The following is a 21,712-nucleotide window of genomic DNA, read 5'->3' on the forward strand; positions in this document are numbered from 1 at the left end:
GCATCAAACAAAAGCAAATTTGGCTGTCATTCATTTCCAGTGTATTGGAAACCTAATAAAATAGGAACAAGGCAGGAAATCTTTTAAAACAAACGTGGCTTTTATCTGCAATACGTTTAGAAAGTCCACTCTCAAATCACAAAGCAGGGAACAAGCTTTTGAATTTCACAAAGCTCTTCTTCCAGGAAACTCTCAAGTAAGCCCACAAGAGACATTCTTTCCTTGCCTGTGTTTGCACTTTTGTTCCAAGTGGACCATCCCGGCTACCTTTCTTTTATCTGCAATATTAATAGAGGCAAAGTATTCACTTCAGAATGCCCCACCACCGCACATTCATTTGTTCACAGATAAGTGGTGTTCTATCACTCTCTGTTGGATCACGTCTTGGGGGACTATTTTTGTCCAGCACTAGAGGCAACACATGATGAGATGTCAGCATGTATGAGCAGAGATAGTATGTCATGTCGTGCGCTGATAGGCCATACTCCGCTGTAAAAAATGATGGCTTTGTCTTTATCACTGTCGCAGTCTTACTTAACAAGCGGTGACTCTGGTTCATCACAAAGGGAACTGTCATCTCCCACTGCAGGCCTCGTCTGTCCTTTCATCTTCTGCACAGGTAGGGCCTTTTTATGTGACATCAAGCAGAACAGTAACTCCAGACAGACTACAGCGTTGCAGGGTAGAAGGGTGTGTGTCTGTGAGTGATCTAAGGGGTTTCTTGGCATAGGTCTAGGTTTCACACCTTAGATTAGATTACAGTGATGGGGGAGGGAGAGACTTATGACATAGAATACAATTAGAAAAGTAAGTGGCAGCAATCAGTTGTGCTCAGGTGATAATTTATTTATCAGGGTATCATCCAGAGCAACAGATAAAATAATTAGTCAACAAAAAAGTGAACCCTCTGTTTTTGGAACAGTGATAGCAGGAGCCTATATGTTGGATGTATCCAAAAGTGTGGCAGATGACATTTCTTTTCTTTTAATCCTCTCCCCTTTCATACTTAACATTTGCATGAAAGCTTGAAAACCAGTAGAGAACTGGACGCTGCCAGTGCATTTTGTTTTTGAGAGAGTGCTTTGCAAGGTCACTGAGCAAAGAAACTCCACTCCTGCCTAAGAACCTGAAGGAAAAAAAGCCTGGAAGCATCTGAAGCAGACACCCACGTTAAAGAGGTCTACTGGGCGTGTCATAAGTGCTTTGTGCCATTGCCACAGGGTCAGAATGGTCCCAGCAAAAAGTTGCTGGGCATATTCTGCTGACTTCAGCAGAAGTAATACGAAATAATAAATGTGATTGTGCAGTCCAAATTAATCTTTTTTTCTTTTGGGGACATTAACGCATGAATATTTTATGGACACTTTTTATGGGCTCGAATTTGAACTTTGGCTTCACTTAGAGACATCTGTGCATTTTTTAATTCCTTGGGATTTTGTGGTTTTAGACATTTCAGGCTCAGTAACAGCCCCTTTTTGAATCCTGTTAAGTGCTCAAGTCAGAAACATTAGCCAGGGTGAGGTGCAGAAGTTTGCCAGCCCTCAGAGCAGGAAAAGGCAGGAGAAGGTCAACACTGAACAGTAGTATCTCCTGGCAGGGTGAAGTTGGAAGGAGTGGCACAGAGAGAGAGAGAGAGAGAGAGAGAGAGAGAGAGAGAGAGAGAGAGAGCGAGAGCATGCAGCATAGCTTTATGTCTTGAAAAATGCCTGGAACAACTGTTCCTTTTAGATCAGTGTCTCTCAACCAGTGGTACTTGTACCACCAGTGGTACTGGAGGTGATGTCTGGTGATACCCCAGACTCCCACCTCCTGGACTTGAGACCAGCAATGCAATATGGCAAGCAGCGGTAGGTGGCTCAGTTTGACAGGCAGAGCTCCAGCGTGTACTTTCTGCACACACAATAAAGCCCCCCTGAGCCTCTTACTGGTGTTTGTTGCTTTGTATCTGGTCTCCCAATCTAGAAGTTAAGAGGAGATGACATCATCACCAGTTACTTCTTGTGGACTTCCAATAGGTGGACCATGCGAAGTAGTACAGTGGGGGGCCAACGTTGAGAAGTGTTGTTTTAGACAAGACCACCATTTCAATTTCAAATTTGAGTGAGGGGGAAAACGGGGCAGAGACTTTAGTGGAAGGAAACTAGATACAGTACCATTCTTGGAATATATGCAAGATGAAATTGCATGGCAAGCACTAAAGCAGTTTATTTTAAGAGCGTTGGTTGCACCTCATGATAACTATACACAAGGTAGTCCTGAAAAAGCTTGCAGTTGGTAGTCGTGCAGACTCTTCAGATCAGAGCCTTCATCTTTCAGAACTCAGCTAACCACCTTTCCAAGAGGAAACCAGAGCGCTTTTGGTATTGCTCCAAGTTGTGCTACGTCTGCAAAGAAGCAACACTGTTCTTCTTCAGAGCCTTTGTTTGATTGACAAAGTAAATGAGAATCTTCAGAGAAAACAACGGCAAGGTGAGAGTACCAAACGGCTGGGTGCCTGTCTCCCCCTGCAGAGATGGAGCAAGAAGAAAGGTACAGTCACTCTTCTCATGTTTTCTGCATTGTAGTGATAAACTCCATGATCGTCCCCAGTGACCAGCCAGAGAGTGGCAGCTCTTTCATTGACCAGCTGTCGACAGTCGCACCTGGTATGAACCCTCAAGGGGAAGAGAAACGCATTTCCACAGATGAGTCCCTTGTGCTTTTTTTTGGCTTTTTTTTTTCTTTTTCTTTTCCAAAGTAGTATTTTCAATCACCCGTAAATTGTGTGCTGTCTGGGATCAAGTTTAACAAAGGTAGTGCCATTGTCACTGTGCATTTGAAGGGACTAAGGGCCTGCTCCTATCCAACTTTTCAGTGCCAGTGCAGCCGCAATGCAGCCCCGAGGAAAGGGAACAAACATTATCTTACCTGGAGGAGGCCTCCGTGACTGCCCCCCTACCACAGGATGCAGCACATGCATCTATTGACACAGCTACATCAGCACTGGTAAGTTGGATAGGACTGGGCCCTAAGTATCTTGGAAACCAGCAAACGTTTGCCACAGTCTTCAGAAGAAATAAAATGCACCTTCTTGTCACCTTGCTGCCTTTTTGTTCCATGTACCACACAAGAGGTTAGTGTGGACAACTTTTATGTGCAGTGTTGCCTGCACAGGGTACATGCCCTCATACTGCACTGTGGGAAGTGTCCTACCTCCAGGCCCACTGCCTGCTGCATTTTGGATACATTTGCATAGGGATGACATACATATGATCCAGTGCATGTAGGCCTAGTCCATAAAGTCATGTTGTGGTTTCTATGTGGGTCAATGTGACATGCTTTGGGGCTACTACATAGATTGGAAATTAAGCTCATAGTATTGTAGAAATGGATTGTCCAACTCATGAGTATGCAGATGGGCCCAGAGAAGAGATTGTCACCTGAGTCTTCAGGATGGTTAGGCCTGCTCTCCTTTCCCTACTGCAGGGCTTTTCAAACTGGGGCGTCGTGATGCCCCAGCCTGTGGACCCTGGTCACTTTCACCTTAAGGGGCGGGGGCAGCCTGGAGGCAGAGAGGAGGCAGTGGCGTGATCGCCAGGATCATGGTGCTCAGAGGGGCTGCAGGGGCTTGGGTACACTTTGAAAGCAAAAGTGGAGAGATCGTGCCCCGCCTCTGCTAAAGCGGAAGTGGAGGGCAATCACTCCACTTTCACTTCTGAAGCTGCAGGAAGCCCTGCAGAAGGTTGTGCAGGGCTCCCCGCACGCCAGGTAAGTGTACCTAAGCCCCTGTAGCCCCCCAGAGTGCCGTGATCCTGGGGATCATGCCGCTGCCTTCCCCCTGCCCCTGCTGCCTCCCCCCCTGCAAGAACTTAGAGTGGCTCAAACTCTCCCTGAGAGTTTGAAAACCGCTGCCTGACTGCAATTGGCTGTAGCACAGTTGGAGCTCTTTTGAACTATCTCTTGTAGATACAGGCTTGGGAACATTTTCAACAAGCTAGCCCTTTGGTTCCCAAACTTTTTCAACTGTTGAACTACTGGACCACTGGCCATGGTCCCCTCTTAGGGCTACTAAAACGACCCCTCCCACCTCCAAAACACCTTCCTGCAACCCCCTCCTAACCCCTTCACTGTCAGGTGCAACATTACCTGTGCTGGCACATTTGTGACACTCAGAGCTGGTGCAGGGACAGCTGCGTTAGCTTATGTAGACATTAGGATTGCACAGTTGCACAACTGGGGTGGGGGTGGGAGGGGGATGACATTTTGAAATTTTCCTTCAGCTACAGAAATGTCTAAGACAGAGTTGGGGAACCTTTTTATATTGAAAGTCACATTTATGTTTTTTTTTTTAACTTTTAAATATAATTCATTATTCCTTAAGAAGAAAAGGCATGCATTTTTATTTAACATATTACTGCTTATTTTCTAAATAGAAGATTGCTGACTTAGGACCCAATCCTATCCAATTTTCCAGCACCGGTGCAGCCACACTGCAGCCCCAAGGTAAAGGAACAAGTGCTCCCATATCTTAAGAAGGCCTCTGTGACTGCCTCCCTACTACAGGATGCAGTGCATGCCCCTTTGGCACAGCTACACTGGCACTGGAAAATTGGAAAGGATTGGGCCCTTACTGTTGATAACAAAAGAGGCAGAAGTGACTGCACTGAGTAGCTGCAGCAATACAAATGAAAACTAGGCACAAAAATAGGTCTTAATGAACTAATTTGGGAGTGTTTATAGCTAGCAATATATTTTTCTTTCTTTTTTAAAATTCTCCTTGGTCTCTATTAAAGATCAAACTTATTATTTGTGCTTTATAGTGCATTTTTTGTCAGTTACGTTCTTTGTATACTAGCTGACATTTCAGCTGTCTCCTGAGCAGGCTGCCGCTGGAGTCAGAGAAGTGTTACTATATTAAGCCACAATATTTGGAAATTCAAAGAGATCATGGTTTGTAGTCATGAATTGTTTCCCATTAATAGCAAATAATAAGAGGTTAGCTGGGTATTTAGAGAGATAAGCACTGTTGTTCGGTATGAATTGCACAGTTCCAGAAAAAAAAAAAAGATAAATCAAATTTCCACTCTAAAAGATATATGCCTTCTTGCAGGAAGGCAAAAAAGCAGTAGAAGTAGATTTATTATTAAATAATAACCACAAAGAGGAGAAGGAGCTGTTTGGGACTGAAACCACAGTGCTTGGGAACTTTAATCTCTTTTTCTGAGGAAAGCTCCAGGCCTTGCAATAGGATGATTTTGCTGGTAGGACTGGGCTCTTAATGGATTTGCTGGTAGGATTGGGTAAGATTAATGTAACATGCAGTTTGATCCTCTGTCCATTGGCATAGCTAAGGGGGAGGGGGTGTCAGTTGCCCCGGGTGCCAGACTGGGTGGGGGGGACCAACAAGCTGAGCTTGCCACTAGTGGTAAAAAATGTGAAAACCTTGGTAATTATACCATCATGTTAATATACAAAATCTTCTTTGACCCCGGGTAGCAAATGTCTTAGCTATGCCATTGCCTCCTTGACTGTTAGATGGGGATCTGTATCCATTGCCAAAGACAACCAGACTTTATCAGGAGTTTACTTGCACCTCATGAGGAAGAATATCTCTGAAGACCAGGGGGCAGCAGCAGGAAAGGGCTATGGCCTTCTAGCACTGCTGTTTGTTTGGTCAGCATATCAGAGCCCTTGGCCTCTTCAGTCAAACAAGTTTTGGGTGAATTCAGATAACCAGTTTTTCCCATATGGCATTAACCTTTTCTGTCATCAGCTGAGGATCAAATATACTCAGGCTGTGTGAATGGGTAACAATACTTGAATCACCTGCTGTATCCTTTGTCTGTTGACTGCTTGCATGTAGAAGAGAATGCCAAATTGACATTGTCCCTGGCAAGTTCATGTCAGCACATAGCTAGCAGTTTATCGTAATTCATTCTGATGTCCACCAGAAGAATTTAGAGTCTAGGCAGTGGTTCCCAAATTTTTCGACTGGTGGCTCCCTTGAACTGCTGAGCCATTGGCCACCGCTCCCCATTGGGCCTACAATCCTATACATTGTATAGAGTGGTGGTTCTTTGTGAGGATTCTGTGGCTCCCTGGTTGGTTTCCGCAGCTCCTCGGGGAGCCACGGCTCACAGTTTGGAAACCACTAGTCTAGAATCTAGCATTGACTTAGCTCTCCAGAGACACATCAGGTTCTGCAACGAAGTCTGTAGTCTGCAACAAAGTCTTTGCTGTACCAACAAAGTTGGTAGTTGTTTTATACAATTTTCCACCTTTGGGAATTGCACCGATAAGATGGCAACTGCTTGGTGGAAAGGTTGCTTGGTTGGCCCTCCAGTGCGAATCACTATTCCCTTTGAAAGGAGCATTTGAATTAGTCATTGTGACAGGAAGTAAATCATCTTCCTGATGTACAGTATTCACTGATAATTATTATAAATTACTGAGGGGAAACAGATCCCTTTCAAAAGTCATTTTGGGATAGGAGTGGAAATAGAATATCATGCAGTGTGTATTAAATTAATGGCATAACTGTTCAGTTGAACAGGGTACAGCTTATAAATGAGGAGTCAGTAATTTGAAATCATTCACTTACTTGTCTTTCAGCATAATGGCCTAATCATAAATAAGCACAGTAATGCATTGGTTAGGGCTTCAGATAAGGAAGTCCAATATGAGCAATAATAACACTTAGGCTGCAATCCTAACCACACTTTCCTGAGATTCAGCCCCATTGAACAAAATAGGACTTATTTCTGAGTAGACCTGGTTAGGATTGTGCCCTTTGTCACTCATGCTGGTCTGAAATTCCCTGGATTCCAGTGGTTTAAACTGAGACTATTTCTACCGGTCTGACCCAGTCTGACCTGGTCTTATGCATAATGAGTGCTAAGAAAATGTAGAAAGCAGGTTAAATTTGAGAATCTCTGACAGTATTATGGTTTGTACATCTCTTCAGATAAATGATCCCATTGTGGATAGAGCCACTAGTATGGCTGCTTGTACATGCATAATAATCCCAGCTGGTGCCTATTCCCTTCTGCATCATAAGACTGGTGAGAGAAGGAGTCTCCTTTGGGGTCCTGTGCTTACATTAGACCAGTGGTTCTCAAACGTTTAGCACCGGAACTCACTTTTTAGAATGAGAATCTGTCAGGACCCACCAGAAGTGATGTCATGACCAGAAGTGACATCATCAAGCAGGAAAATTAGCACTCCTAGACTGTAATCCTACCCACACTTAGCCATCAATAGTCCCATTTACTATCATTGTTAAAAGCATATACAGAATAGCCGGTTAAAAGTAGAGATGTGTAACATTTCCCCAAATGCAGTCGCATACCATGGCGACATCAAGTCTTATTAAAAATAAAATGAACGGGGACCCACCTGAAATTGGCTCATGACCCACCTAGTGGGTCCCAACCCACAGTTTGAGAAACACTGCATTAGACAATGCCCTTACGATGTGAACAGCTGTTACCCACATCAAAAGTATAGACATTCTTTTCCGATTCTCCCCTTTCCCACATTCTCCACTTCTTCAAGGGAAGCATTTCACAGGGTCAGGTTGCTTGTGAGGAGAGGGCTCTGGAGACTTAGGGACCAATCCAATGTGGCATGCACTGGCCTAGTGCCAGCATGCACTGTTGCAAACGTGCCGCAATGCACACCTGCGACTGTCTGCGCTGGTCCGGCGTCAAAGCTGGCTCAGCGCAAGCCCATGCTGAGCCAGCGCCAGGCAGATGACACTCCGGGCAAGCACTGGGTGGCAGACAGGTAAGTCTGGGCGGGGGAGGCGTTCCGGGGCGGGGAAGGGCAGGGCAGGGGGAAGGTATGGCAGGAGAGGGAGTGGGGCAGGAGGGGGTGGAGATGGCGCCAGGCCCTGCTGCCATATCCTAATTCCCCTCCTGGCCCAGGAGACTCAATATGGGCCTCCTCAAATCTGCTCCTGCTCAATAGTGGGTGCAAAGTCAAGGAGACCCATTGGGGCTACCTGGGGATTCCATAGCGTAAGGGAGTATAAGCTCCCTTAGCCATAGTGCTGTTTCCCAGCCCCATGGGATGCAGTGGTAGCCATTTTGGCACCACTGCATCCCTGGGTCCTGGGAAGCATTGGATTGGGCTGTTATAGTGCAATCCTGTGCATGTCCACTCAGACATATGTCCCATTGTGCTCCATGTGGCTTACTCCCAGGAAGCTGTAGTGTTTTTTTGTTTTCGAAATACCTGTGTATTCACAGGGTCATCTGATTTGATGGGTTTCCCATCCCACCCCTTCACCAAATCAGGTGAACTTGGCTCCTCAATCAGGAAGCATACGCCAATCTTAGCCAGAGGGTTATCCAGAATTCTTTGTCTCTGGGGAATTCCAGGCGTAAAGACAACAAAATCACATTCTGACAGGTGGACCGCCAGTAATTGGACTGCATTCAGAAAAGGACAAGGCTACTGCTAGAATATATCTCAGGCCCCAATCCAATCCTTTCCCTCCTCCAACAGTGCAGCCATGCTGCTGGAGCATACGCTGCATCCTGTGGGAAGGGCAGTCCCAGAAATCTCCTCTGGATTTGTTCCCTTACTCAGGTGCAAGCCTCCAGGACCAGTTTACTCTGACCTGCACCAGCGATTTAGCTGGGGCAAGTCCAAGTGGAACTGGGAAGGTGGATTGAGGTCTGGAAGGGCTATAGGATATTAATAGCGCCATCCTCTCTCCACCCATCTCCTCTCCCTCCATTCTCCATTCCACCCACTTCCTGCCTCCCTCTCGCCCCCTCTGTGCTGACTTACTGGCACAGGTGGATAAGATCTATCTGCTGGCAGGCTGCCACTTGTAGTGGCAGCTTGGCTTCTCCCGATGGTGGGTCATGTTAGCAACGACCATGAAACACCTTACATCGCTGGAAATCTAGTTTCGGTAGTGTAAGACCCATATAGGATAGAGCTGTCTGCCACTTTTAGATGCTAAGACATCACTGAAGCCTCTGGGAAGGCTAGAAATAACTCAAAATGGAAGGGATTCATAAAATGAGAAATTTCATAAAATCAGAAATCAGGAAAATCAGAAATTTTTGTCATAGCAACTCAAATCCACAGTCAAAATTCAAACCCATCTGACACCCAAATGGAGGCATAATATTCTGCTCCTCGTGGACATAATTAGCTATTAAGTGAGCCACAGAAGCTGGGCCTATCTGGGGTATAAAGGGTTTTTCCTTTTTTCGCTTTGAAAGATGAAACAGCATATTGTGTCATCCTAATTTTGACAAGTGTTCACATTTTTGCTGGGGAAAAAAGAAAGAGGAAATGAAACTGGGTTCCCTTGTGTGGTTTTTAAAAATGGAACGGTTCCCCAGCTTCCAGTGTTGCAGGAAGTACAGATATTGCACACAGATTCTTTTCCATATATGCCTCTTGTGTTTGGTTTTTATCAATATCTTCTGAGATGGGAACATGAGTCAGAGTTGCAAAAACACGTTTTTGCTGACTCGTATACACTCAAGTCAGACGTGTCAATGACTCCAGCATTAACTCGATTCTGAGGCAACTGACTCAGAAATGAGTCCTCATGTGTGCAGACTCGAGTCTGTCTGTGTTTGCGTATGCTCGCTAACTTTTTCTGCAGTGTGAAAGACCTTGTGGGGCTATCATTCAGACCGGGTGAGTAGTGGGGAAGTTCTAGCCAAGAGGCAGGGGAAGGGTTAATGTTTTGGTTCTGTATCGAGTAGGAGATGGGGGGAGGGAGGCAACAGCAGGCTGTCTTGTTCATTGCTGAAGGAATCGATGAACATTGAACAAAGGTTTTTTCCCTGGACTGGTGAGGGGACAAGGAGGAACCCAAGGGATGGGGTGGAATTCTTCCCTTAGAAATGGCTGAAGAAGCCCACACAGGAGAAAAAGGAGGAAGTGGGGAAGCGGGTGGGGGGAGGAAGTTCCTAGTGATTGAAGACAAACTCATGGTTCCGGCAGGCTCATTAAGTGAATGGCTCCAATGGGACTACTTCTGAGTAGAGCTACAAGTGATTGGTTGTAAGCATCCCAGCTGCTGCACGCCACCCTCCTCTTGCTTGCTGCTTCTGTCCCCCCTCCCGCATAGTCCATCCCACCCCCTCCCCCCTTGCCGAACTCAGCCTCTGTTGCTCCATGCCCTGGCATGCCTGGCACTCCTTCTGAAGGCATGATGTGAATGGGGGGGGGAGTGTTTGTCACTGGGGTTCATCAGCTCATTCTGCACTGCTGCCTTCACTTGACGACCAGCAGAGCTTTTGCTTACCCATGGGATGGGCAGGGACATGAGTGGACTGTTTAATGAGAACACTCTCACTCTCCCTGAAGCAGTTGGTGGACCACTGTGAGATACAGGAAGCTGGGCTAGATGGCCCTTTGGCCTGATCCAGGTGGGCTTTTCTTATGTTCTTGCCATCAGCAGCTGCATTTTTTTCATGCCCAACTTGTTTATGGAAAAGACTCTAAGTTAAATCAAATAGAGTCCTGAAAAGGCTCTGCATGAGTCGCCACAGCCGTCCATTAAGACTTGTGCATGAGCTGCTGCTTTTATTCCTTAATGACCTGGTTGCCTCTAGTGGCTGCAGCTATGCAGCACACTCACTGCAATCTAGGGCCCTGGTGTTAACCCCATGCTTGCCTGCCAGAGCAAGGGGACACTGCTACCACACCTTATCTCCTTGAGGGATCTTTCGCATTTCCATTACATATGCTGAGAATTTAACCTTAGGCAATGTACTTGGTACCCCTACTGGTTTGGGCATTTCTGTGGACTTTGTCTTTCATGCCACCCCTGTTCAGTATGTCCCAGCTTAGGTAGGTTTAGAGAGAGAGATCAAATGCCCTGCTCCTTTCACATGTACAAGCTCTGCCTCTTTTCTCCTTGCACTCATGGTAGAGAAACAGTCACATAAACCAGGTGGCACATGAAGACAGCCAGCTATCCTTTTTGGTGACTGCAGCTGCATTTTTGTCACAGGAATAGCTCTGTGTAGTGCATGGTTGGCACAAACTTTTCTCCGTGCAGTTGGGTATCAATGACCATGATCTTATGGAGAAAATAAGGAGGACTTGCATTTAGGGATGGGACATATCGGAGGCTGGTGAACCTGACATTGGATTTTGAGCATCCATTCCATTTTTAATCCATTTTTGGTTGGAGCCCAGAACCTCCAAAATCTACCCTGAGATGAAAGATAGCACTTTGTTTTCACCCTGGAAATGGCAACCAGGCAATTAAGTCCAGAGGGACACTGTTAATTTCTAACTTCTTTCTGATGTTACACTTTTCTTGCATTCTGACAGCACAATCCTAATCAGGCAGCAATGGCCAATGAGGTTAGGAGCAGACTGGAAGTCACCTCCAGGTAAGGGGATATCTTCCCCCTTACCTCAGGTAACACCCCAGCCTTCCCTATGGGGTTGTTTGGATCTGTGCGAGCTATTTAGCTGGCAGTAATCTAAGCAGCCTATGTAAGGCTGCCTGGCCTGGGAGCAGGGCTTAGGTTACAGCATGTGCTTCTGCTGGCAATCCTACCCTGCTCCTGGGCCTGATCCTCCCCCATTCCACCCTCCCCCACCCAGAAATGCACCCACCCCAGAACCACCTCTTATCATCCTCTTCCACCCCCTGCACCACCTGGAAAATCTTATCTGCCCCAGCCGGGGAACGTTCTTGTGCCAGTGCAGCCAGCTCTCAGGTCAGTGCAAACATGCCTTACGGCACGTTTGCAACACCCAAGAGTCAGTGCAAGGTAGGACTGGGCTAGGATTGGGCTCCCCGTGATCAAACCTATAGACACCCACTGCACTTCCCTCAGTTGTGATACCCCTGAAAGTTGAGTTGGGGACAATGTTAATTTTAGTGTTGCCTCCCAGCAGCAGTCCTGGGGAATTAAATCTCTTTATTTCAACCATCTGTTTCTTTGCCATTTTAGACAGGCACAATTTTTCCTACTGTGCAAGTCTAGCAAGAGCAAACATGATGAAAAAAAAAATCAAACTTGCTGATGTCCCAATTTAAATTTGGGAGAGTAGGCTCTGGAAAATGAGATGTCATTAGATGATAGCAAAGCAGAGCAACACGGCAAAAATAGAGGGCAAATGTGGGACAAGGCCAAGAATGGACAGAAAGGCAGCAGAGGGGCATAGAGGGGCACATAGCAATTTCAGGGCAAATGGGCCTGCTTCCTATGATTTATTTGCGGAAGTCACACTATTGGGCATGTTTTCTTTTCTTTTACTTACTCAGGGCCCAATCCTATCCAAATTTCAAGTGCCGGTGTTGTCGCAATGCAGCTCCCAGGAAAGGGAACAAATATTCCCTTACCTTGAGGAGGCCTCTGTGACTGCCTCCCGACTGCAGGATTGGTACAGCTCTATCAGTGCTGGAAAGATGGATAGGGTTAGGCCCTTACTCACTATATTTTATCCTGCTTTTCTCCCATGCCACCCCAAAACCAGTTCTAAAATTCAGAAGTAGGACCTGAACATGGGGGTGGGACACTTTACCTAGGCGCAGAGGTATATGGAAGGCTGGACACAACCCCAGTACAATGAGGGGGAAAAAAAGGTTAATTGCCTCAATTACCATTGGCAGATAGTGATATAGACTTATTTCCTGTGTCTCCATGGGATGTCCAGATCTTGCAAGATCATAAGACTTGCTGGCGCCAGTAAGAAGCATTCAGAATTATAGCAGGGCTAGGGTGACAATCCTAGAAACACTACTACTAAAATACTACTCCCAGGGGAGTAGCAGGAAAGTAATTGTAATAGACCTTACTTTTGAGGAGATGTGGAGATTCTGCTGTTTGAGGGATGAAGGGATATGCACCTCCCTATTTGACTTCCTGCTTAATGACATCACTTCTGGCCTTCAGCAGGCATCATGAATGTTATTCGGCCACTCTATGGGACATCCCTGCTCTAGAATACTGTTTCTCAACATTTGTCCCCCCGCTTTACCACTTTGCATGGTCCACCTATTGGAAGTACCACCAGAAGTAACTGGTCATGTCATTGCCAGTTGCAGTACTTCCAGACTGTAAGGCAAGATGCAAGATGAAAAACAACAGTAAGAAGCTCAGGGCAGATGGGAAGTCTTTCTTGATTGTGCATGCTGGAACTCTGCCTGCCAAGCTGAGTTTCCTACTGCTGCTTGTCACACTGCATTACTGGTCTCACTGCTAGGTGGCAGGGGTCTGGGGGTCCTGCGAATACCATCAGACACCACCTCAAGTACCACTGGTAGTATGAGTACTACTGGTTGAGAAACACTGCTCTAGAAGATATGTGAGTCAAAGAGCTAGACAGCCTCCGGTCTTCACAGTGCATTGAAGAACTGACACTAGATCTCAGGGACATAAAGCCGTGCCGAAAGGCCGATTGTCCATCATGTATAATTAATCCACATACATGCTCTCATCCCATGTCTGACTATAAATATTAATGAGGCAGCCGGAAACACAGGGAAGTTTCAAATAGGGAGCAAACAGAATCAGAATCAGACACCAATCTAAACAGTCAAGAGATTGTGGAGGAGAGGAGGATAGTGGACCCTCAGTCACAAGTTTGTACCAGGCCTGAGAAATGATGTTTGGGCAGTCTTCAGACAAAAGGAAAGGATATGCTCTTGGCAGTTGCTGAGCAGCCATCTGTAATATCACAAATTAAAACTATGTAGGATTAGTGGCCGCAGTCTAATAAAAGCTTGAACACAAAAATGCACTCGAATGCCAGAATTCAGGGTTTCAACCACAAAGAGCTTACTCAAGGGAAGTGTACAATTCCCTAGGAAGACACAGACAAATAGCAAGTTGATAGGTGTGAGTGGAAACAGGTGCTAATTGAAGAAACCAGTCCAGTTACCAACATACGTCAGGTTTTTTCCTGGCTAAGAGGGATAGTTTGAGTGTGTTTTTTGTGCTCTCAAAACCTGTGAGAATGCCTACCAAAGATGTAGGTGAATTGTTAGGTGTTCCAGCTTCTATTAGACCGTGGCCACTAATTCCACATATTTTTAATTGTAATAATAGCAATGCTGGCAATGAAAGCCTAAGAATGTCTGTTAAAAGCCTTCTATTTGTTGAGAAATTATAGACAAGCCCCTGTATTCAAGGATCCAGAATCAGTGAATTCCATTTTCCATGGATCTGCCCATTAACGTAGTTTAAAACCTTACAGGGGTGAAAATGATCTTCCTTATACAGGTCGCTATCAGCATCCAAGCTTGTAGCAATGTTAAAGCAGGCTGCGCCAGCCTGAACACTTGAAAAAGTAGATTGAAGGTAACAGGAAGCAGAACGGAGAGGGGCGTGCTAGACTATACAGAAGAAATTACAACATCACATGTACAACCCACCGCAGACACTCGCCTATAAGTCGACACCACAGATAAGACAAGGGCAGGTTTTGAGCCAACAATCATGGAATTTTCTATGACCCTTGGATAAGTCGGGGGTTAAACTTAGGGGGGTGTCTGACTATAGTTTTGTCTGATTTTACCCAAGGCCAGATCCTGAAAAATAACCACTAATTGTTACCTAAGAACTGTAGTTTCTAATTTATTAAAAACATAGTAAAAGATCATAAGATACATTTTTATTCTTTTTAAATTCTGGTCTTCACCACCTTTTTGTAAACACTATCAGAGTAAGTGCACTGTAAACTACATACCAGTAAAACAGTAGTTCCCAACCTGTTATTCATGTACTCCCAGGGACACTCAACAGGACCATTAGGGGTACTTGAAAAAGAATGGAATAATGGCAGAAAAAGGCAGGTCCTGCTCCAGAATGCCTTGCAAGGACCAGCAAGGCAGGAAGGGAGGTAGCTAGTTGGCTGTGAAATCCCCACCAATAGCTAGTTTTTGGTCATCAATTCATGTGTGAACCAGTGATTGAAAACCAGTACAGTAAAAAAGCTGAAACATAATATGGAAAGTGATCAATCACCCAGAATTTCTCAGGACACTTCTGGTGCAAAACAGTGCAAAGGCAGAGTCTTCTGTTCTTCAAACAGATAAAAAGAGAAAACACTGTGATGAATACATGAAGTCTGAGAGATGAGGGCTTGTATAATTAATTACAAACATTTTGCTAATATGAAGGGTACAATTTATGGAAATGGGCTGCCAAGGGATATGCAAGTGAAAAAGACTGGGAACCACTGCAGGAGAACCATGAATCAAATCCACCTTTAAGGTGTCTGGTGTGTTAAGCTCTGCATATAACATACAACTTATAACACATAACTGGGAGTGTGCAATTCAATTCACAGCTGAGAGATGCAGCTGCATATATTTGCAACCCTTTTTACTCAGAAGTAGGCCAGAAGCTTTCCTTGGGTGCTATTCTTAATAATATCTGGTGTGCTCCCTGGGGCATTTGGTGGGCCGCTGTGAGATACAGGAAGCTGGACTAGATGGGCCTATGGCCTGATCCAGTGGGGCTGTTCTTATGTTCTTATGTTCTTATAATGGGGCACTGAATTGTAGCCTGGGACTTTGTTTCAAATGGAAAAGAGGAACCCAACCTGGTGTTGAAAAAAAACAGACCTGCTTTGCAAGCATTTTCAAAACAGGACCAGGCTGCTGCAGCATTTGCAAAAAGGAAGGATGAAATGAGAATAAAAGGTTAACTTTGGCTAGAATTTCCCAGTGAAGTTGCTGTAGAAACAAATTGCTTCTAATGATCTAATGCATGCCTGCTGCTTGAGAAAGAAACAAAACTTTTCAGAGATGAAAGGCTCTGCCCTCTGATTGACCCAGAGATAAGCTGGTGATAACTGGAGCTTGATTACTTGGCAAAAATTTTATGTACTATAGGCGAGTATCTACGGCAAATGCTGTGGCATCACTAGGGTTGTTGTCAGCCCCATTTATTTTAATATATGTCATTTCAAGTCACCCAACAAATCACTAATCAACAATAACCAGTGGCTAATTGATTATAAACAATTTAATAAAAATTCTAGTATTAGCTCTGATACATGGAAATGAGAGCTGAGTTATACTAACACCTCATTGGTTCCCAGCAGTGTCATAATAACATCTCATTGGCTCTGGGAACATTCAGTCTCATTTTTCAGTTCTGAGTTAAAGAAATCCACTTTTTGTTATATAAGGCTGTTGTGTTTTCTTTTCTAGATATTTTTCCATAATGTTTGAGAGAACACAGATATTTCAAAGTGGTTTGTTTCATTGCATTCTGCATGGAATTCCACATAGAATGATATATTACATGAGGGTATTATTTGAAACTACCAAGGTTTCACAATTTTGGCTAGCAGTGGTGACACCCCCCCCCCGGGGGGCGTCACCATGTGCAGTCCACACACTCCTAGTGACACCACTGCCATACAGGATTGTTGGGAGGAGAAAAATGGGACAGACCAGTTAACCACTCTGAACTTCTTGGAGAAAGGGTGGCATAAAATGTTCAAGGTGGCATACAACAAGGTTAAAACAATAAATTCAAGAAAACAATACCAGCAAGAAAAAAATATCATTCACATCAAAACTAAGCAGAAGAAAACATAAAACGTATACAACCAGGGATCAATCAAAGAGCTTGGCAAGATCTTAAACATTTTTATTGCTCTTCTAAAAGGGTCAAGGTTTTGGATTTGGTGGATTCAGTCCTTGAAGTTGGAAAAGAAAAGTGAGTGGGATGGTTTTGTTTCAGAGTAGACCCAACTCTATCATGTCCATTGACAAGTTTTACATGTTCCTGGAAATGTATTTCTTTACTTATTTAAGTGATTTATGTTCTGCCTTTCCCTCCAATATAGACATTCTATCCCCTAATCACACCCCACAAGAAGCACTGGCTAGGTTTCCTTTGAAGGGAGTTCCACCGAAAAGAAATCTCACCAAGAAGGCTTCTCCTGGGAATCATCAGTCTCTAACCTCTCTCCGCTGTGGAAATCTCAGTAGGAACTCATTAGATCAGTGCTTCGGGCAGGGGGAAGATAATTAAAGGAAAGGCATTCTGCAAACACACCAGATCCAGATGATCTCAGGCCTTAAAAGTTGGATGCTTTTTGTGTGGGCATGAGTACAGCTATTCCAAAGATCAGAGCAGGCTTCTGGTTTCAGGGCCCCCCTCAGCAAACTGCTCTCCTTGAGCCTTAGCCTACCTTGCTGGGTCCTGAGAAAGTCATTCTGCCACTATCATGTGAAGGCCATGGGTACAGAGGTCATCTCAAGGATCACAGTGAGCCTTTTGGAGCTTCCTAGGTAGCAGCCCAGTGCTGCCATCCATTGAAACCAATCATTCCAAATACCTCATCTCATTTAAAGTGAAGAGTAATTGGAACAGTCTCATCTTTTGGGGTCCTGTTGGACTTTTGGAAAACCAGAATGGTGTAGTGCTTCAGGAGTTGGACTTAGACCTAGAAGATCCAGGTTCATATCCCTGCTCAGCCATGAAGCTTCCTGGGGTGACCTTGAGTCACTGTGTCCCAGCTTCACATGGTTTTTGTGAGGACAAAAGGAGGGGAGGAACTATGTATACCATTCTGAGCTCCTTGGAGGTATAAAATTGCTCTTTGGTGGTCTAAAATGTGGAAAAATAAACAAAACGTTTTGTCTGCAGAACGAGCCAGTTACCATGGACTAAATTGCGGTTAACGAGAACAAGACCAAGTGTTTGCTTTCTTTTTCATTTTATGTATTGAAGTGTTTGAGCTCAAAAACAGATAACAGGACAAACTAAAAATCAAAGAGGAGAAAGAATATATAAACATGTGCACAGATAGATGAATGTGAGAGGGTTTAGGTAGGCTTCTTGCTGCTATTTCGCGGGGTCCAGTCCTATACAACTTTTCAGTACTGATGCAGGTACAATACAGGCTCGAGGTAAGGGAACAAATATTCCCTCATCTTGGGAATGCCCCAATGGCTGCCCCCCCCTTTCTGCAGAATGCACATCCTGTTGGTGTGTCAGTATCAGCACTGGAAATTTGGATAGGATCAGGCCTTTGCGTACTTAGCCAATATGATAAGAAAGCAATGAAGTGCTATGGTATGCATTAGGTTTAGTCGATTATTCACTATGGGATTCTAGGAAATGAAAAGGGGAGGGGTGTACAACATCAAAGAAATCCAAACATGGATCCATGTTTCTTCAGAGGATCCAGTCTTCTAATATGGCGCAACATTCAGCAAGGGTAAATACAAATAAGGCTTGAAGAATTAATAATTCAGTGACCAAATTGGTGGATATGTGGATGGATAAATTGGTGGATAAGTGGATAAGTTGATGAGCTGGTATCATTGTTGAGGATATTTTGTAGGACAGCACGGAATGCATGTGGGCAAATACAGTTACTGCATATGAACTTAAAACATTGCTGCTGTTTGCCATTGGATTTTATTGTCATAGTTAAATATGCTCCTTTGTGCAGTGAGATTCCCCTGGGGTTTTCTGTTCCGGAAGAGGAGTGCCCGGGTACTAAGCAGTGACAAAGAAAGTGCAAATCAATTTGCAAAGCACTGAAGTAATTTCCTAGGTAAAGCAGCATGAATTTGTTTCTGCTTTAGCTGAAAAAGCCTTCAACATTTGAAAGTTTAATGAGTAATTGGGGGATTCATTGTGCTGAGCAAGGTAAATGGAATCAAACTGGAAGCAGCAAAATAATTGCAGAGTTGGAGGGTGGTGTTTTTATCACCAGTTTTGAAGGTAATATTTACTGCTTAAGCAGACAATTATTATAAAAGAAGCGAGAACCTGCTTTAAACTGTACACAGAATAAAGAGGGCAAGGAGCAATCTGTTGTCTCCTATATAGCACCAACCTAGAAATTTTACATGAGAAGAAGAGAGTACACTTGCGCCATCTAGTGTTGCACTTCGAAATGGCTTGCGGTTACACGATCTGCATTTTTCCTACACGTGTTACAAGATTTTCTGTCCCAGTTCACCCTTTGATCCCTGCACCTAGTCCGAGCAATATCTAAAATTACAAATATACTTGATTGAATAATCACAATCCTGTATCAGCCGTTTTCTCTAAGTTGCAAATATTTTCTGGTTTTGATTTACTATTTTATGTTAAAATGAAATTCCATATTAGAATAAAGGGGAAAAATTGCATGGACAACACTCAGCTTATGTGACTTTGTAAACTCTAGTTGCCTTCCAATGTCCAACAATAGCATAGCCTGGGTTCAAACAATTAGAATAATTATTTGAAAATAGAATAAATGATAGTCAATTAGGTTTAAAGTTGTTCTCATGTATCTATATATTTAGACAAGGAAAGACAAATTCAGTGTATTGGGAGTTGGACTTAGATCTGGGAGATCCAGGTTTAAATCCCCGCTCAGCCTTGAAGATTTCTGAAAGACCTTGGGCCTGTCAGTATCTCTCAGCCTCACCTACCTCACAGGGTTGTTGTGAGAACAAAAGGAGGGAAGGAACTATGTAAACCACCCTGAGCACTGCTTCACCCTGAGGAAGAACGGTATAGAAATGTAAAAAAATAAATACTCCACACTGAAGCTAAGCACGGAGTTGGTTCAGAGGATACTCTTTCCAATTGACCAGCTCCATGCATTAAAGAATGTGTGCATTCATGATGCACATGTTCTTTCCCTTCTTTTCTGGTATAGTTCAGGCATTTTCTTTAATGCATGAGAGGGCAGTTCAAATGTCATGCTAAGCGTAATAGTAAACCTACTTAAAAATAGGTTTGTCCACATGCACAGAGAGGTGGTTTCCAACATAGTCTGCTGTGTTGTGAATGGGACAACAAGCCCAGACGTGCCCTTCCTCGCTGGTTGGCAACCTTCAGTCTCGAAAGACTATGGTATAAGCCTACAGCACCCAGTATTCCCAGGCGGTCTCCCATCCAAGTACTAACCAGGCCTGACCCTGCTTAGCTTCCAAGATCAGACGAGATTGGGCATGTGCAGGGTGCAACACAAATCTCCCTGGTTCCTTTAACTACTCCTTCCTTGACATCCAAACCAGGAAACTGTGGTTCAAGTGATCCCCACAAACCAGTACAAGCATTTACTTGTTTTGTAGTGATGGCTTAAACCAGTGGCCTTCAATTTTTGTGCCACGACCTGAATAAAGTATGAGACTGAGGACCCACTACTGAACCTGCCTCACTCCTGGAACCTGATCTGCCCACCCCCTGTCCTGTCACTGCCTCACCCACCCCATTTCCCCTTACTTCTTAGGTATTCACAGCAACCCTGTGAGGTAGCAGCCTGAGCACTGGCGTAGCTAGAAGTTGGGGGCGGCACACTTTTGCAGGGAGCCTCCCTGCAGCGTGCAAGCGGCTCCTCTCCCTCCCCTTTGGAGCCATATGGGGGGGAACAGAGGTGAATGGCTCCCAAGGGGAGGAGCCGCTTGCATGCTGCAGGGAGGCTCCCTGCAAAACTTAGTGCGCCGCCCCCCTCTAGCTATGCCAGTGAGCCTGAGCAGGGAGCTGACTTTAGGAGCTGCAGGGCAAGACAGCAAGGAGACACTGTGCAAGATTGTATCAAGAACTCAGTTTTGTGAGGGCAGCACCATTATTGCTAAGCAGGACCGGGCCTGGTTAGTACTTGAATGGGAGACCGCATGGGAATACCGGGTGCTGTAGGCTTATACCATAGTCTTTCGAGACCGAAGGTTGCCAATCAACCAACCATTATTGGATTAGATCCAAACCCTCTCTTGCACAGGCTTTGAAAGGTTCCTGTGACTCTCCCAGTGAGGCTTCACAACCCCACTGGGGTCATGACCCACTGGTTGAAGAACACTGGTTTAAACTATCATTACCTGGTTTGAATGTTGAGGAATATGGTTTAAGAAACCAGGGAGCTTTATGTTTCACTGGGTGCACAAGAGAAAGAGGAAAGAGGAAAGGGAGGAGGGTGCTTTCGTTCATTCATGATCTAACAAAGACTACTGTGTCACAGTGTAGAGGAGTCCATCCTAAACTTCATAGAGCCATCATGGCTATAGGACTTATCCCCCATGAATTTGCAGAAACTGTTCATGAGTTAGACAGGTGAGGACTTGAGTAAAACATCCTCTATTGTGGCATTGTAGGAATTGCCCCCCCCAAGGGGATCCATCTGAACCCCCCTCCCTCCCCCTTTTTGATGTCATTAACTAGCTATTGATTTAAATGTAAAGTGTGTGAAATAATCTTCTGCCAATGTTGAATAAACCCCTGGTGCTAACAGTCTGCAAATCAAATATACTCTCCATTGCCATGTCTCACCTCCTTCCCTTCTTCTCCTTACTGCTAGGGAAGCAAAACTGTGCAAGATTGATGAATCCATCAAACCCAAATGAAAGAAGAGGATAAAAGGAAAGCATCATGTAAATAGGTACATAAATAAAGAATCTTTTACAAGAAAAAAAGGGAAGATAGAAAATCAGTTCTCTGAGGCTATCGGGGCTAGGTCATATCAGCAAGTCTTATAGCCCAGTCCTATGGACAGTTTGCAATAGCAGGAGGAGTGTCCTACTGTCACCACGAGCATTCCTGGGGAGACAGACGGACAAAATGTTAAGTTTTTCAGGCACCTGAATGTCAGTGTAAAGCACTCTCGCCTCTCCTGCAGATCCATTCAGAGCAGCCAGAGTGAAGTGGTGTGTTGCCTCCGCTTTGCACTTCCTCCTCCAAATGGTTCTGACAGAGAGGGGGAGACCCAGCTTTACACAACTGTTCAGGCATCTGAAAAAATTAGCATTTTACCCCCCCCCCCGAAAGCC

General features: G+C 44.7%; 1 long non-coding RNA gene across 2 annotated transcripts; it reads left to right on the plus strand.

Moving 5' to 3' along the window:
* Nucleotides 1–545: 545 nt before the first annotated feature.
* Nucleotides 546–21,318, plus strand: LOC136634219 (uncharacterized). 2 transcript variants are annotated; one of them, XR_010793287.1, is made up of 4 exons: nt 546–619; nt 2,317–2,469; nt 2,565–2,645; nt 21,244–21,318. It is a non-coding gene; the product is annotated as an uncharacterized lncRNA (long non-coding RNA). The 2 variants fall into 2 exon arrangements; XR_010793286.1 differs by lacking the exon at nt 21,244–21,318 and adding an exon at nt 16,783–17,208.
* Nucleotides 21,319–21,712: the final 394 nt, after the last annotated feature.

Source organism: Tiliqua scincoides, chromosome 1, assembly GCF_035046505.1.
Source record: "Tiliqua scincoides isolate rTilSci1 chromosome 1, rTilSci1.hap2, whole genome shotgun sequence".
In the NCBI taxonomy this organism is placed as follows: Eukaryota; Metazoa; Chordata; class Lepidosauria; order Squamata; family Scincidae; genus Tiliqua; species Tiliqua scincoides.